Source organism: Bombus affinis, unplaced genomic scaffold, assembly GCF_024516045.1.
Source record: "Bombus affinis isolate iyBomAffi1 unplaced genomic scaffold, iyBomAffi1.2 ctg00000075.1, whole genome shotgun sequence".
NCBI lineage: Eukaryota > Metazoa > Arthropoda > Insecta > Hymenoptera > Apidae > Bombus > Bombus affinis.
This window is the reverse complement of record NW_026108825.1, coordinates 1-12,667: the sequence shown is the minus strand read 5'-3', so window position 1 is coordinate 12,667 and position 12,667 is coordinate 1. Positions and strand designations below refer to the sequence as shown.

Here is a 12,667-nt window from a genome sequence, read left to right as displayed (position 1 = left end):
AACACAATGGAAGTGACCTGAATTTTTGTTCGGTTATCGAACAGTGACCATTATCAAGGAAAACCGAATTTTGCTTTAGTTACCGATAACCATTATCGATGGCGAAATTGATCTTCGATTATCGCCAAGCAATATCGATGAAAAAAATATTTTCTAGTCACATTCGACTATCGTCGATATTTATTGACATTGCTGATAATCGGTTTTCACTGGCAACGTAAAGAAGCCTAATTATAAAACTGATATGTTTTATTAAGCAAACAAAAAGATACGAAAATGTACGAAACAAAGCATAAGATAAAAGATATCACGGTGCAACTGTTAATAAAAATATTCTACTGCGATATCTTTCATCCTATTCGTTTCATATATTTTCATATCTTTTTGTTTGCTCGATAAAACACACAAGTTTTATGAATAACTGCGAACACACGTACTATTGGCTTGTTAACTAGGTGATTGCGGGTTTTGTCATTAGATGATATTGACAAAATTCGCAATCACCTAGTTTCCAACCCAATAATTATCAGTGACGTTAATAACGATTGATAATATAGCCAGTGATAATTGACAATGTAGAGCAAATTTTTGCCATCGATAATGGTCATCGCTAACCAAAATGAAATTTTCTCGCCACGGATAACAGTTACTCGTAACAAAAAAAAAAAAAAAAAAGAAAAGAAAAAAAAAAAAAAAAAAAAAAAATATTTTAAAAATCCGGTCATTTATGTTGGTTATTGGTAACCAAACTGAAATTTCTCTCGTCGATAACGATTACCGGCAATCAAAAAAACTTTAATCCGTTTTAACGGTTATTCGCGATCAAAAAATTTTTTAATTAAAAACATCAACCTTCATATCGCAACTTTACAAACTTCTCTTGTAACAGTTATGATGTCTTGTAATTGTAACATTTATGGCAAATATACATTTAGCGAAAAATTAGTATACAGCATGAATAGAAGTAGTCTTAAACATTACAACTGGTGATAAAGATCGTTTCGCTAAATATCGTGGCTTAACACAGCGAATAATTGACTGCTCAAATATTTTCATCGTCTTTGCGCGACGAATATTTTATGTAACTTCTGGATACGGTTTTGCAGAGAAATTAGAAATTTTAGAAATTTCACAATCACGTATAATCGTGGCTCGTGCTGTTAATGAAGTTTCTAAATATTTCGTGTAATATAGGAAAAGTGAAAAGTTTCTAAAAGTCTTCGAGTATCTTCGTGCGTCTCTGTGTGCGTATAATCGAGCGTCTTTAGATCGCGAACGTAGATCGAGGAAGAAATTGCGCGTCTTTGACCTGTTAGGCGGAGCAAAATTGTACGTTAAGAGATTAAAGACTGACACTTGCCAGGGTTACGAGTCATCTAGAAAAATAAACTCCCGTAGAATATCACCTGAACGCCAATTTTGTCTCCGACTACGAGCACACGTAGTCCTATTACGCTGTTCTCTAGGGGGAGACGAGTGGAGAGCGAAAGAGAAGGCAGAGAAGAGCTCTCCGAGGAGCATCATATTAGTTTGAGAATTTTCTCATAAAAACAGGCTGAAATTTAAAGTTGATTTGAAAGTAGAGATCGGTTTTAGAAAGGCTACCGGTTCGATTGGATCTCAGGCTGAAAGTTTCATCTACAATTATATCTCAAATATTTGTGCAATTTTATATCTTCTTGCGTGTATTGCGTATGCTAAAAATCCACAATTTTAATTATCACGTTTCGCACGAGACCAGCATTCGCGCAAATACTTACGAACGAGAATTTATTCAAACAGTATAAATCTTTCGCGTTAAAACTACCTAGAATTTATTTTATAATAATATGACGTTAATTACCGTCGTTTCGGCACTTGCAATTTTTCGAGAAGAATCGCCTCATAGCGTTGCACAAACGATAAACAATTAACATTGTCGTTATCGAACTCAATTTGTTACGAACTGTCGTCGCATTCGTGCAATTTATATTTAGCATAAACCGTACGCTTAATACAACCTTACGGTTATTAGCAAATTCCTTGTTAGCATATTCCTTATTAACAATTATTTCTAGAAACGAGATAACATTTGCTTGCCGAACTTATCAGAATATTTGTCTCTCGTTCGTTTGCGTTTATTAGCTGAGCGTAATTCTCGCAGTGGTAACGCTTCTCCGGGTTCTCCAGTTGCTGTGTATGATATCGTATAAAAGATAAATGCTTCGGTTAAGAGTAAATTTCGAAAGAAACTATTCGTTAATTTGCCAAGAATTCGTATTCTTCTAATTACACTTGCTAGCCAAGTGTAACTACCACAATCGATGCCAATAGCCCAAGTTCGATCGTAACAGGCGGATCGTTTCTAACTAATTTTACGTAGAACGTTCTGATCGATATTATCGTCGTCCCACTGAACCAGTTGTTCGCGTTTATCGCGTCGCGTCTTAAAATCGGGCAATTGTCTGGTTTGCATGATTCGTTCGACGAACGGTAACGCAGCTGTACGCACAGAAACCAATAAATCGACTCTACAAACTGATTAGACCTCTCGTTTAGAAAGACGGTGTAAATGAACATAAACACGTTTGTACGCGAGAGCCCATAGAAAGGAAATTCCGCGTACACCGGCAGAAACGACTAGCTTAATTTCAACGACAGCATCGTTTCTGAGAATTGAGCATTCATCGTTAAACATCAAAGCGTTGGCTTTCAGAGATGTACAAGTTTCTGTATGTCATGGTGTACACGTCAAACGTTCCTTGATTCGATGAAATGCAGCCTCTACTTTGCTCGATTTGTCACGGATTAGTTGCACCGTGCAAGCAAGGTTTATACTTAGACTTCAAAGTACCGAACATCGATAAAACACAACGCAGGTACGTGTTCTAAACGATGACACGAGCTTCCAAGTTTCCCAAGGAAAAATTGTTTCCCGCTGTTTGCGCGGTGGCTCGCGCTGCTATTCCAACGTTCGCAACGGAAAATTTTTCCAAATGCGCATTACGCGATACTTTCCGAAAGTTTGTTAACGCTGTAACGAGACAGGAATCGCTGCGAGAATTATAACAGTAAAATTTGAAACGAAACCGACGATGCAGATGGAAATTACGTTATTCTGGACATTTACTTGCGAACGTAGTTTATTTAGTATTAGTGAAAAATTAGCACACGGTATGAACAGTAGTTTTAAACGCACTATTAGTCTCAAAAACGATCTCGCTATTTACCGTGGCTTATCGACGTAGCGAACAAAATTGGTTTTTCCAATAATTCGATGATCTTTTTTCCGATACTTGTGTGATACATTTTCAAATCTGTTCCACATTTTGCACGTATAATAATAATAATCAGCATAGTTTTGTCTCGTTACAGCGCCAGTGAAATTTAGAAATTATTCGGTGCGATATACCCAATGGCTTGAGAAAGCGTTCCAACGTTTATCACGGAATGTTTTCACGAATGTGCGATGCGTGTCATGCGAGATATTTGGAAATTTCGCTGGCGCTGTAACGAGACGCGAGTATTGTATTGGAAAAATTTGAAATGGATCGGAAAATGTATATGGAAGTTACAGGACCTTTCTCGAAAATTATCGACAGTTCAAATATCAGGTTGTACAACAAAAGAGTCTTTCGTTTTATAAGAAAATAATAGACGCACGACGTTTCTTGTTTCCTTTATTTTATCGAACTACGTACGTTCCATTTTGTTCTATTAAGGTAAAGACCACGACATTTGACAGATTAGCTGTCGTGTTTGTATAAAGATGCATTGTCGTAAAAGACATATTCGTAGAGGAAAGACACTTTTGGGGCAACCTAATATTTGGCTGAACCTGACAAAACTGTACGCTTGTAATAAATAAAAAAAAAGCCTGCTACGCCCTTTCGATCATTTCAGCTCGAGTTATGTGTGGGTCGACCCAATTACGTTCTTACAACGTTAGAAAATACCTTCGTTTTGAAGAAAATGAAAAAAGATCGCACATTTTCGTTTCAATTTTCTTGATTAAACCTCTTCTCCCAACGTTATAAATATGTTTTATTATCGTTAAAATAGGGACAGACTCGAAAGTACAAAAATTGAAGAGTCGCAACTGATGTAACGAACATAATCACGATAGTCGTGTCTCGTTACAGCGTTAACGAGATTTCAAAATGTTTGGCATAATACGCGATCCTATGCAAAATTTCCGCTAGCTCAGTGAAGTTTCGGCTATCCGAGTCTCGTATTATACGATGTGTTTCCAGCTTTCTCCTAACTGCGCGTTTTTTTCGAAATTTTAACGCCGGCACCGCGCGAACAAAGTAAATAGATTAATTGAACTTTTAATCGATCAAATAGTCAACTAAACTGAAACGCACGTACGATGTTAAGTTATCGAAATCAATTTTACGATTTTACCGTACGAACGCCGGTATCATCCGACCTTTCGGTATTTCCCGAGTTTTCTATTGTTCGTGTGATACGCGTCACTTCGGAACGATCAAGATTATTCGAACACTTTCGCAAGCCATAATAAGATTACAGAAAAAAGTATATATTATTCTATTATATATCATCAAAAAATATATATATATGTCGGAGATGAAAGAACACCGGAGCCTCCCCTTTGGAGCGGTGGGAGGACCCCCTTAGCGCTGTAATCCAGATTTCATCATAGCCGCACTAAGAAACTGTTGTAATTCGATCCGACTGTACTTATTCGAAATTTATGATAGTGAGCTCGGGTTCGAGGTGACAACCGGTAGCCGAACGTAGTCGCGGTCAAGGGATGAACGTTTTATCTAACAGAGGCATGAAGTAACTCTATAGCTTTCCTTAAAAGAAATACTTGGGACGGGGCACGACGGTAAACATTTCAACGATTTCTGTCCCGTGGCTCGCCACACGCAGACTTTGTCCTTCGGGTAAGACGATTGCCAGATGCCAACGCATCTTCACAGTATATGTTTAGCTGGGCGAGGACCCGCTACGAATATTAAATTTCAATTACACAAAGTCTCTCAAATAGACAAATGGCCTGTGCCCCGACTACGGGAAGATAAGAGAAATCTATCCTTCCACGAACGACGCTTCTCGCTAGCAACTTTCCCCAAGGACAGCTAATATCTTTCTCTAACCACCAATATGGAAATTGACCAATTAACAGCAAAGTCAATTTCCCTCACCCTTCGAGCGAAGACTTTTCTCCGCGAATCCGATGATCTCGTGCTCTTAGGCACACCCATCATAGTTTTCTTCGACAGCGTCACCGCGACGGAGAGTCACTCTCTAGTGCGATCTCATCAGTAATCGACCTGTCTTTCGTATACGAAATAATTGCCCCCGTGCTCTAACATATAGTGTAACTTAGACGCTAACGAAGGGTAAAGTCCAGTATCCGTTGACCGCGGAAACGTTGCCGGAGCCGAGACCATTGTCATAGTGCCGCGAATATCGAAACCTTGCGATTATCTATCGACGCTGTAAATCTCCCTAATTTGTGTCAATAAACTCAACCATTGTTACACCGCACCTATGGCTAATTCCAACGAAGATTCACCGAACACCCCCACCCCCAATCCTGACGTACGTCCGACATATATATATATATGTCGGGTTGGCGTTAAGGTTAGAGTTAGGGTTAAGGGCGTGAAACGAATCCCTATTGACGCTAGACGTGATCGTTATGCGATAGAGGAGATATTTACTAGTGCAAATATGACTATGATGGAATTGGACAAGTAATCGCGATAATTAGATACTCGAGAAGCTATTGACAATGATCCTAGGCTCAATAACGAATCCGCGGTCAACGGGATGACGAACTTTACCCTTCGTTAGCGTCTAAGTTACACTGTATGTTAGAGCAAGGGGCAATTACTACGTATACGAAAGACAGGTCGATTACTGATGAGATCGCACTAGAGAGAGTTACTCTCCGTCGCGGTGACGCTGTCGAAGAAAACTATGATGGGTGTGCCTAAGGGCACGAGATCATCGGATTCGCGGAGAAAAGTCTTCGCTCGAAGGGTGAGGGAAATTGACGTTGCTGTTAATTGGTCAATTTCCATGTTGGTGGTTAGAGAAAGATATTAGCTGTCCTTGGGGAAAGTTGCTAGCGAGAAGCGTCGTTCGTGGAAGGATAGATTTCTCTTATCTTCCCGTAGTTGGGGCACAGGCCATTTGTCTATTTGAGAGACTTTGTGTAATTGAAATTTAATATTCGTAGCGGGTCCTCGCCCAGCTAAACATATACTGTGAAGATGCGTTGGCATCTGGCAATCGTCTTACCCGAAGGACAAAGTCTGCGTGTGGCGAGCCACGGGACAGAAATCGTTGAAATGTTTACCGTCGTGCCCCGTCCCAAGTATTTCTTTTAAGGAAAGCTATAGAGTTACTTCATGCCTCTGTTAGATAAAACGTTCATCCCTTGACCGCGACTACGTTCGGCGACCGGTTGTCGCCTCGAGCCCGAGCTCACTATCATAAATTTCGAATAAGTACAGTCGGATCGAATTACAACAGTTTCTTAGTGCGGCTATGATGAAATCTGAATTACAATACTAGGGGTCTTCCCAAAGTTCCAAAGGGAAGGTTCCGGTGTTCTTTCATCTCCGACATATATATATATCTATATATCTGTCTGATGGTCATATCTAGAAGAACATACTTGCTTACGGGCCACATCCCCTTTCTTGATAATGTATTTTTAGTGTATCCTGTTAGCTTAACAAAACATAACGTTGTCCAACGTTTGCATAATATATTTAAAGAAAAAGATTGATCGTACCTTCTGATCTGAAAAAATAGCTCTGTTTATACAGTATACATTATACATGTGTATGGGAATTAACTAGTGTCTATATAGTTTCACACTGACAAAATAGTTTCGAGTTACTTGAAAATAGTTGCTTGATTCAAGCAACTGTACGCGTTAACAAAGTAGTTCCAACTTACTTGAAAATAGTTGCTTGATTCAAGCAACTGTACGCGTTAACAAGATAGCTTCAAGTTATTTGAAAATACTTGCTTCACTCAACTGCACACATTAATAAAATACTTTCAAGTTACTTGAAAATAGTTGCTTGATTGAGGTAACTTGACCAATCTGAATCATCATAAAAACTTGGAGGGATATTTCAGACAAAATTACAGGTTCACATTGGCAAAATGATTTTAACTTACTTGAAAATAGTTGCTTGATTCAGGTAACTTGACCAATCTGAAGCATCATAAAAACTTGGAAGGATATTTCAAGCAAAATTACAGGTTCACATTGGCAAAATGATTCTAACTTACTTGAAAATAGTTGCTTGATTCAAACAACTGTACACGTTAACAAAATAGTTTCAAGTAACTTGAAAATAGTTGCTTGATTCAGGTAACTTGACCAGTCTGAATCATCATAAAAATTTGGAAGGATATTTCATGCAAAATTACAGATTCACATTGGTAAAATAATAGGTTCACATTGACAAAATGGTTTCGAATTGCTTGAATTCAAATCGTTTGACGAAGCAACATGACTAATCTGAATAGTTTAATTGTCATCTTTATCCAAGACTCGCATAGTCAATCGAGCCATTCGGAAATCACATTGACCAACTCCAAAATTGAAAAGTAGAGAAAAGTAATTACAAGTATCGCAAGTGGTGAGACAATATGCGATAAAAGTGAAAAGATGAGCGTGGCGTTAAGCTCTAAGGAACTAGAGGTTTTGTGAGAATCAATCGTGTACTTGGACGATAAAATTGCGAAATTATGAGATTGTCCAAAGATGAAGTTGGTCAATTTGACTTTCGCCAGGCTCGATCGTCACTACGACAGTTCTCGCTTATCGAAACTATCTTGATGTTTGTGTCGACAGATGAGACGAATGAGCGATCGTGGCGGAGAAGGATCAGGACCATCGCCGAGGGAAGCTACTTTCCTGTCCACCCTCTCTCAAACATCGGCTCCTCAGCTAGATGGCCGAAGACATTCGGTCGTTACGATTGAAAGAGTGTCACCGACTTCGTTTGGCCGTAATCGTCAGTTGGACATTATGGACGACATCGCAGACCTAAAAGCGAGGAAGGTAAGGATCTTTCGTTTATTTTAGTCGCTCTATCTCCGCTAGTTTGCAGACTAAGAAAAACCGAGTTTAAAGTTGACGAACTTCTATACGATCGTGCGAAGTTAAGATTTGAAAGAACCAAATATTCGTTGCTCTCCAGGTATACAATTTTCATCGTATTATTTATTATTTTATTCTTTGTAACTTATAATTATTTACACATCATATCGTTTTTTATAACAATGTACGCATGCGTGGATTCATCAATTACTTTTTTTTTCTTCTTTTTTAGATGGAGTTAGAACAATTATTAATTAGGCGAAAATTAACAGTTACAATTACGGACGAATCGAGTCGCTATGGTTTTCATTCCTTGTTCGTCAGGAGCCTCGCTAAGGAAGCACGTCTTCGTCGGTGAAGCTTATAGCATGGTCGCGAAGAAGCTTATTTTTCAATTGGAATCATAAATTATTAAGCAACAACATAGAAATTTGCTTCATCCCGCGCTCAATCGCCAGGGACGTGTCGTAAATTCGGTATCTCCGCAGGGTAATTTGGAATTATATTACAGCGGTACAAGTTGCCGAACTTCCTCACCCGCAGAGATATCGTGATCTTCTCGGAAAACTAACATCTCGTGTTAGTTCAAGTAGCGTCCCATCTTTGCCAGCAGAAGGCGCGCCAAGAGCACGTGAAAAGCTGGTCATGACACTCGCGGCATTCACATCTCGAACACAGAAAAAGATACTTGTTAACGTTCAAGCGGTTCAGATATTGTTCAACTTTCGCGCGACACAAACGTTGTTCAAACTTGGAACGCTACAGGCATTTTTCAACTCTGTTACGAGCAAACTTATACATATTCATTGAAGACATACGAAAGAATACGCGCTTTATTCGTTATCATGCGTTTTTTTATTAAAGTTCAGACTTTTATGGATCGTCATTATTGGAACAGCAAGCGTTCAGTTCTGTTCTTCCCTACGTGCTCATAATCTTGGCTGATAACCGCCATTCGCTATATACATCGTTGGTATCGACGTCAAAGGATTAACACAGACAAATACACAATCCATACAATCCGATTTGATTGATTTTAGATCTTGCATCAAACAGATCTCTATATAAACAGATAATTTCTGATTCTAAACATTTGTATTGCTTCTTCTTCCGCTTTGAAATCCTCTACAAACGCCTTTTATAGTCGTTCAACTTTTCAGCTCACAGAAAAGAACATTACGCGTATTCCTAGCAATCGCCCAAAGACTCGAACGTGTGCTTCGATAAAGCTCGCTTAACTTTAGAATCCCCTAGAATCCCCTAGAATAACCCTAGAATCCCTAACATAATTTTAGAACCAGAATTTCTGTGCAAAACAATTCCATCGCTTTGTCACGCTTAACGGCTCAATCATCGAAACATGTATCATAACGCACGAATTATGATAAAAAAGAAACTGTCTTTCGAATAAAAGCAATCCGTTTGCCAGGTGTGTTTAAGGATGTACAGGACGTCGACGGAGCAAGTGTACGAAATACAGCCGCTGGAGGGTAACAGTTCCACTCAACGTTACACTCAACAGCCGAAACAACGATTATCTGAAATGCCTACTCCGTCGGTTTCGCCGACGTCTTCTCTCCGAAAGCGCGTCTCGGAACTGCCAAGAGCCGCGAGTGCATCCGTTTCCGGTGCTGCGGGCATTGTCTGCTCTAATACGGATCTGATGTCGATCCTAAGTTCGTTAGCGTCTTCCACGACGGAAATCAACCGATGCGGCGAGGAAGCGCCGAGTTCGCGGGACGATAGCAAATCAAACTGGCCCGAAAAAACGACCGAACAGAAAGGAAGTCGATCGAAGAGCTTCCGTTCCAACAGCTTCGACGTGTCGATATTGCACGGAGCTAAAAGTAAGCTTAACGGATCCTCGAAAGCCGCTATTTCGACCTTTATGGCACCGTCGAATTGGTTCACGAAGAGACACCAACCGATGTCGAAGAAACCGGAAGATTTAGTAACGGCCAGTTTAAGTCTTAGGTTCGATAAATCGAAGGTAGTGAAGGCGGTGAAGAAAACGTTGGGTAAAAAGTCCCCTAATAGCGAGATCGAACACAAAGTCGTATGGGACAACACTAGTGGAACCAAAGTGGACGCTCAGGTAATTGTATTTCTCGTTACGATATCGTTTCTTGTTTAAGAGCCATCGTAGGTGAAAGGAGGAATGAAAAAGAAAATCGTAAATCGTAAAATCTCTTCCAGAGAATGCACTTTATCGTAAAAATTAATAAAGTCAACAACAACGTGAAATTAAATAATTGTTGTTTGATATTCTGTATTATCGATATAGGTGAAACATGGAGAAGATAATTTGCTATCATTGCGGACAATATCGCAGTGACATTATTATCAATCGGTAATATTAAAGATAAAATTCATATGGGATGAAAACAGAGCGTCAAAAGTGGTTATTTTTCGATCTTCTTGCGAAGGGAAAATTCCTGCAAAATGTTTAAGAACGGCTCTCAATAAGGAATAAAAAATGTTATTACAGTTCCATTTTCGTGTTCGTTTTTTTTCTACATGATCCATGTAAAATAATTCTTCAGATGCTCTGCTGGTAAATGAATCGACGTTTGTAATAGAGGAAATATGAAGTACAGCGAGATCGTTGTTGGCTATTGTTCTACACCGATATCGACAAAATAATTCTTCGACAACTCTATTGATAAATCAATTGTAGTTTGAAATCAAACGAATCTGAAGTACCATCAGTTTGTTGCTACGAGAACAATAGCCACCAACGATCTCGCAGTAATTCGGATTCGTTCGATTTTAAACTTCAATTGTTTTACCGACAGAATCACTGAATAATTATTTTGCTGGTAAATTCTGCTGGTATATCGATTAGAGTTTGGAATCGAGCAAATACGAAGTACAAGATGGCTATTGTTCTCACGTAGCAACAGTCTGATAGTATTTCAGATTCGCTTGATTTCAAACTTAGTTCCCTTGGTTTAATTACTGATTTATCAGCTGGATCAAAATTTAAAGAAAATGAAGATCAAGTGTAGCGCGTAAGTTTGACCTCTGCTTAATTTTTTCATCTCTACACTCATCTTTTTCAACTTCCATGTCACATTTCGTATAAATGCTAATAATTCTTTCTTTTTTTTGATAAATTCTCTTGAACGTCGCACAAGAATTTTTCGTTCGCGAGGAGGTGCAAAAATGGCCACTTTTTGACTTAGGTCAAAATTTGCAAATTTGGGGTTAGCCCCAACTTAACCACACTTTTAATCCAACATGAATTTTATTTTAATATTACTGATCTCTGATGGTGGATCTGCGATACTGTACTTAATGATTGTAAACTATCTTATCGACTTCTCATCTATATTAATAATATAGGAATATTAAATATTATTAGGAATATTAGGAATATTAAATAACAGTTAAATACTTAAATATATGTTATTTGATTTGTTTTAGAACGAAGCTCATTCTCTGGAGTGAAACTTTTAGTTTCTCTTTCTTACGCGAAGAAGGAGAGGTGCAAGGATTTAAATATTTATAACATTATGACCTTTATTCTTTAAGCATGAAAATATTTTAAATACAAGCATATAAATATTACATATAAATATTTCTATTTACATATACATCAAGTAAATTTACATATACATTTTCATCTTGGTAAAAAGAACATGTAAGTTATCGTATTTACTATTACGTATTTTAACGCGAAATCTCGTTTCATAAAAATTTTCATTCAAATACGTAAACACATAATATTCATAAATTTATAAGAACAATTTTGTCCGTAGGTATTTGGTAGCGCAATTGAGAAGATGTTAACGGCACAAAAGGGAAACGATACGGGGGCTTCCGGGTCGAGTCGGAAAGCTGGATAGATGACTGACAATCTGGTGTAATTCAAATTAACGAGCTATACTTTCCTTGTACTTTCTTATTGCTATACCTCTACAATATTCTTTTATCATATCTGTCGATTTTAATCTCACACAAATATCTAATAAATGTGTATACAGTAGTTGACGAAAATATTAGATAGAAGATTTTTGCGAATATATATTATGTGTGTTAGTGTTTTTCTTCACTTCACTTCAATGTAACGAGACGTGTCTATCATGATTACACCGGTAAAAATTGAGACTAATTTGGAAATATATATGTCGAATTAGAGTCAGGATTAAGGAGATGGGCGTTTAATGGATTTTCATTAGAATTAGCCATTGTCGTGATACAACGGAGAGTTTATTAGCACAGGCTTATTAACAAGATTAAGCACTCGTAGCACTAGTGATGATGACCTTAGGTTCGAACGAATCAGCGGTCACGGGATGATAAACGTATGTTATCGCACCGTTCAAGTCTAACTCTTTGTTAACTAGACGTGAGGTATTCACTGATCACTCGTCAATGAGTCCACACGAAAGAATGACTTTCCGTCTCGACGATGTCGTCGAGGAAAACTATATTGGGTGGGTCTAAGGATATGAGATCCTCGGATTCGTCAAAGAAGGCTTTCGTTCCAAAAGTGAGGGAAATTAGCGCTGTTGCTAATTGGTCGATCTCCATACCGGCGTTTTGAGAGAGATGCTGGCCGCCCTTAAGGGGGGGGTTGTT

At 38.4% G+C, this 12,667-nt stretch overlaps 2 long non-coding RNA genes across 6 annotated transcripts; both read left to right on the top strand.

Moving 5' to 3' along the window:
• Positions 1–6,592: 6,592 nt before the first annotated feature.
• LOC126927141 (uncharacterized) lies at positions 6,593–9,257 on the top strand. 4 transcript variants are annotated; one of them, XR_007715213.1, is made up of 4 exons: positions 6,593–6,909; positions 6,969–7,061; positions 7,176–7,236; positions 7,410–8,279. It is a non-coding gene; the product is annotated as an uncharacterized LOC126927141 (long non-coding RNA). The 4 variants fall into 4 exon arrangements; XR_007715211.1 differs by adding an exon at positions 8,316–9,257 and having other exon boundaries at positions 6,603–6,909; positions 7,176–8,183; XR_007715210.1 differs by having other exon boundaries at positions 7,176–8,281.
• A 1,296-nt stretch (positions 9,258–10,553) lies between these two features.
• LOC126927163 (uncharacterized) lies at positions 10,554–11,875 on the top strand. 2 transcript variants are annotated; one of them, XR_007715229.1, is made up of 3 exons: positions 10,606–11,094; positions 11,510–11,726; positions 11,845–11,875. It is a non-coding gene; the product is annotated as an uncharacterized LOC126927163 (long non-coding RNA). The 2 variants fall into 2 exon arrangements; XR_007715228.1 differs by having other exon boundaries at positions 10,554–11,094; positions 11,510–11,875.
• Positions 11,876–12,667: the final 792 nt, after the last annotated feature.